This window comes from Cryptomeria japonica, chromosome 4 (genome assembly GCF_030272615.1).
Source record: "Cryptomeria japonica chromosome 4, Sugi_1.0, whole genome shotgun sequence".
Classification (NCBI taxonomy): domain Eukaryota; kingdom Viridiplantae; phylum Streptophyta; class Pinopsida; order Cupressales; family Cupressaceae; genus Cryptomeria; species Cryptomeria japonica.
This window is the reverse complement of record NC_081408.1, coordinates 167,830,718-167,836,841: the sequence shown is the minus strand read 5'-3', so window position 1 is coordinate 167,836,841 and position 6,124 is coordinate 167,830,718.

Sequence of the window (6,124 nt, the reverse complement as noted above, 5' to 3'; positions counted from 1 at the left end):
TGGACCAAAATAATTTGTCCACATGCTTCCCACATGTCGGCTAAACATCCTCAAACATAATTACAATAACCAAAATTACTCCACATGATCCACACAATGAATATCCAAACATTACTGCTGTTGAACACTATTCTAACAAAAAACATGCACACCAGACCTTGCAACTTACTCAAGAATAATCATCAGAGGCAACAAACCAGGAATAGGTAGATTACACATCCACAATACTTCTCCAAGATTCACAACACAAAAATTTCAACCAAAATGAAGTGCCAGAAAAAACACTATACACTTTTGGATGCCCTATTCAAACTCACCGGACCTTACCATAGCTCAATCTTACTTTCGGTATAACCAAATAAAGAACTACGGATGGGATATTAGACATTAGTTTCCATCAATGACAACATTTGATCATCTATGCAGTGTCTCTTTCCATCACATAACTCATCACATGATTTAGTAAGTTGTTGTGAAAGTCTAGAATATGGAAGATGACTCATGTGCATTTAACGTGAAGATCTCGATGGAAGAATGTAAGGACAACACCTCACTTAATTGTTTTTTAATTCAAATTAAGAACTCAAGAGTTATGAAGGAAATTAAGGCGACCAAGTGAACTTAGATTTTCTCCATAAATTTGATTAGGGTTAGCAGTCTGTAGAATTAGTGATCATGGATGCTCCCATAGTTGTTAATGTTGCTTCTAAGCCTCGATTTGTATTCATGAAGACACCATACATAGCAATACATACTAATCCCAGTTGAGCTTCAAAAATATCGATTGGGGTTGTTCTGGCGGAAGATGTTAGGTATTACATCCACGTAAATTTGGAAGAATTTGTTCATCATGGAAAAATGCTAGATCTTTGGATTGAGCAGTTGGCTGATGAGCGTGGCTAGGTAAAACTGGAATTCGTTAACCTAGTTCACAAAAAATTGTATACATGGAATAATTTTCCCAATTTATGTCATTATGACAAGTGGGTCAAGATAAAAATGAGTAGGTTTTGTGATGGGTTTCTCTAGTTAGACCAAACCCACATGATAACCAAGGATGTAATGAAGGCCATCATAGGTCTAAGTGACTCCAACGAAATTCAAGGATTGAAATCTGCCAAGAATAAGGTTGCTACGGAATTAAATGGTGCCACATTCATTAAGCATTCTTTGAAAATTGATAATGTCAAAAATCCAATAGTTAAGTACCTATCCATGATGGTTGAATTTTTTATTTATTTCACAAACAGAGAAAATTATATCTTAACTACTGCAATACACATGGCATATGAGTGTTGGTATTATGGATGACTTCATCATGTGTTGCTTTGGTTTTGTCATTGATGTCAACACTTATCTTCTTGGAGGTCTACATTGTTGATTTGGCACTATGGTTATATTGGTTTATTGTTGAGCCGACACATTGTGGTCTCGACATGGATATTGGCTTATGCATAGTCACCGGTATATGTTCAGCAGCAATTGATATATCAAAGAATCCGGTATTTCACTCTAAGACAAAGCATTTTTCTATTAAGTATAATTTTCTAAAAGAGAATGTTAAAGCAAATAAATTAAGATTGGTTTATGTGAATACTAAAGAGCAAATTGCAGATATCTTTACAAAGCCTTTGCCTAAGGAAACATTTGAATATCTTAGAGCACAGCTTGGGGTAATTTCCCCACTGACAGAGACTTGAATGATGAAGATTGACATCAAACCGGGAGGGACTAACAAAAAAATCATTTTTTCGGTTTTGATGAAGGAGAGCTACTACTTAGGGGGAGTAGTTAGTTGTATGTCATGTTTTAATTCTTAACTGCTTTGGCATTTGTTGTCAAAGGGGGAGAGATATCTATGGAAAAACATCATTCCTTAGCGGAGAGATATATTCTTGGAGAGATGTATTTTGGTTTTGGTTTTGTAACAAACTTTGTATTTATCTATCTTTGGCAGATTGTTGGTTTATTGGTTTTTGGCATTCTGTTTTTGGCACTTAGATGCTTTTCCATCTAGTGTTGCCATCAATGCAATAGGGGGAGATTGTTGGTATTATGGATGACTTTGTCATGTGTTGCATTGGTTTTGTCATTGATGTCAACACTTATCTTCTTGGAGGTATACATTATCGATTTGGCACTATGGTTATGTTGGTTTATTGTTGAATTGGCACATTATGGTCCCGACATGGATATTGGCTTATGCACAGTCACTGGTATATGTTCACCAGCAGGATATATTGTTCACCGGTAGTGACGATGACTTGTTATCATCTGGAGATCATTTGGTTATGTCGAAGACATGGATTGGAAGTTTGGATTTGGTGTTTTTGGTCTAATCGGGTTGACATATTTTCCTTTACCGACATATAAGTCTAGGTTATTGACCGGTATAGGATATCACGTTCTAGATCAGCACGACACATTTTGAAAATAGTTTATTGTTTGGATAATATGTAAATGTATTGAGCTGACATATTGTATCACATCAAGACTTATTTGTAATTGATTTAATTGTAATATCTTTAGTGAGCCGACCTCATCACATGGTCTTAGGTTTTGTATAAATGATTGTAAGATATTATTTGTGAGATATGGTATGGTAATGGTATGAGTGTGCGAATATTAAAGAGAAAAAATAAGAAGATCCTTGTGCGAATCACACAAAAATTATTTGAAGGTTGAAGGAAGGTTATGAAGGTGTTTGGCACTCATGTTTAAAGCTTAAACTAGTACTGAATCCAGCATTGTAGATGCTATTTTGAGCAGTACATTGTTATTGGATTTAACCATCCAATTGTAGTCAGTGTGACTCCTATTTTGTGATTGAGAAGTGAGTTCTAGGCGGTTGGCCTTTTTGCATGTGCAGACCCCATTTGTATACACTTACTATCTGCACTAGTATCATCGAATTGTGGGTAAGGTTTCCCACCATTGTTTTTCCCCTTATAGGGTTTCCACGTCAAAATATTTGTGTCATGTGTTGTGGATGTTGTTTCTCTTTCTGTTTCATGCATTAAATTATACTGGTACTTCTATAACTATTAATCTGTTTTACCAATATTAAGTTTGGTTTACCGACACTAATTTTAAGTTGGAATAATTTTTATTTGGGTTATAGTTTATTGACAACTAGTTCACAACTGATTAACCCCCCCGCCCTCTCAGTTGTCCTTCACAGTTCCTAAAAATGAGATGGTGGAACTAAATAAGGATTTCGACCTCTATGAAATCCTGGGTGAACTCACAAAGCTGGTTCTCGCTTTTGCCAATGAAGGAAATTGGCGAAAGTGAAAAATTTTGTTTACGGGGAAAAATTTTGTTTACGGGGGGTTCAAGCGAAGTGGGGGTGTTTGAACGGAGTACCCTTTGGGGTTCGAGCAAAGACCCCACTTCGCTCAAACCCCATCTTTCGAGCGAAGCACCTTTAATTCCCGTTTATGTCATTTTTCAATTATAGCGCGGGGGTTCGATCGAACCCCCCTTCATTCAAACCCCCCTAAAAATGGGGGTTCGCTCGAACCCCCCTTCGTTCGAACCCCTTTTTTAACACTTCTCTGAAGATTTCTACATTTTTTTGCAGATTTTTGGCCTTGAAACCTTTGGTTGAAGGCTCAAATGGAATGATCTTGACAACCCAAAATGTAGTATTATAGTCCTCAAAGAAAGCTTTCCAATGAATATAATTTTATTACATATTGAGTTTATTATGAACTTATTTTTTAATTTTACCAAATATAGGTTTTTCACCGAACATGAACTTCTCTGTTCAACGCATTGGGAAAAATAGGAAACTAATTCAAAAAAATTCTGAAAAATATTTAAGCCCTGGGTATTGATGTCTTCTTTCTAACAAAAAAAATAAAATTGAATTTCGATATATATAGAATAAGTTATGTGTTCAAACGTAAACCTATGTCTGAATTATGACTAGTCAAACTTCAAAACTTAATAAAATGAAAAATATTGAACATATCACTATCAAACCAACTGCAAGCCTTGGATATTGATTTTACAAACCAAAATTCAAAAGAATTGAGTTTTTATCATTTATAGAAAAAAAGTTATGTGTTTCGGGAGGCACATCACTCTTAAATAATGTAGTTTGTTGTAAAAAACTACTTTTCGAGGGAGATGGAAAAATTAAAAAAGAATCCTTAAAACAAATTTGAAAAAAAAATATATAGAATATACAGACAAAATTCTACAAATCACTAATTTACATCATCTTCAAATTCTTAATAGTTTAAAAGTTATAGTTGTCGGAAGTTGAAGATTATTTTAAAATTGTTCATCTCAGTGTCAAAAGTGGCAAAAAAGTCGGAACCATTATTGTGAGTTCACCCTCCTACGTCAATAGTTTTTGGAGAATTTTATTCAATGCATAGAAAAGAAACACTCATTCAAGTTTGAAACTCTTGCTTTGTGTATCTTGTTCTACTTCATGCAAGCATTACCTAGTTGTGGTAGGGTTTTATGGTCGTCAGACACGTCAGTAGCCCATCAGATCACAAACAAGCTTCAAGGGTTTATTAATGAAAAGACAAGAGAAGAAGATTTTGCAACCTTCTTTGCCATCTTTCAGATGAATATGCGGAACAATGACAAAATTTCGAAGGAAATTGTAGCCAAGTATAAAAAGGACATTACATTAGTGATTACAACTAATAAATGCTACATGGAAGTTGTGGTGCCCAAAAAATTCTGGGTCCCTCCATTTGGGTATGAAGTGCCTTCTGACACACTTGAAGGCGCAATAGTTCTCTTAGAAAGTTTGGTTGATGAGTCTCAAGAGTATTTTGAGATTGCAGATGAAAAATCTTTGCAGGTCCAGATGGAGCTCATGAAGAAGGATCGAGAGAAGAATGTGAAAAAGGTTATTCAAGAATCCCTGGACGAAGCTAATTTGACTAAAGAATAAATCTCAAAAGTTAGGAGATTCGGAAGGCTTGGCACATCCAGAACAACTAAGGCTTCTCAGATAGAGCTTCCCCCATCAAGCTCTCTAAAGACGAAGATTGAGATCACGAGGGAAACCATTGTCTTGGAATTTGAGGAAGAGGAAGAAGCAGAGCAATATTGGATACATGTCTGTAAATCCAAAGGGAAGAAGGCCAAGTAGCCGCTCGATGCAAAAAGTTTGTGTGAATCCTTTTCTCAAGGCACAAGTCCAAGAGAGGTAGGTAATCTGTTTACTAAGGCTAATGTTGAAGATCATAATACTATAATTAGAGGCTTTGTAATGTATTGTGTAAAATATGAAACTGCAATTAATGAGTATAGGAACACTGTACCAAATGAATTGTATAAGGATTTGATGAGAGTTAGACAAATTATAGAGAAGATGAACAAGCCATTAAAGATCACGTATTTGAGGTTGTCAGTTCAGCTCTCTCTTTGGAAAATAAGCCACCTTAATGGAAGTATGCAAAACTTAGTTAAGAACCAAGAAAAATTTAGATGATCTCATGCTTGGTGTTCCCAATGCCAAATAAAATCTTCAGAAAAATATCATGGATACAGTTATAACAATTGCCAAGAACTATTGTCTTTTCCCCTTTGATTCTGACATCACTACCAACATATCTGATAGAGAGAATCCATAATCTCCTCTTATGTGAGATCTTTGATCTTTCCTTTAAACCATAGGTATTCATTGAGCTTATTCCTTCAAATTAATCTAAATAAAATATTATGAAAATTAACACATTCTAATCAATGTTGGTTATATTCCAACATAAGTGTATGATTAAAAATAAACCAAATAGTGACTATCTAATTATAACATCCCATGTTTGCATAGTGATTGACTCAAGAACAAAACATCTATATATAATGTGTCTAGCTCCCACTTATGCCATACATGTGTAAAAAATTATCTCTTATTCACCATATTAGTACACATGGTAGTTAAAATAGGCATATTTCTCATATACACATAATGAGTATCTCATGCATAAATTGCAGATGCAAATAGTGAATAGCTTAGTCATACATCACATATATATAGGGCGATTAGATCATGCATCAATCACCTACATCAGTTGAATATTTAGAAATTTGATATGTGCAAGGTAAGTCTATAAGCCTTGGGAACATAATAACCTTGTGGAATTATGAATAA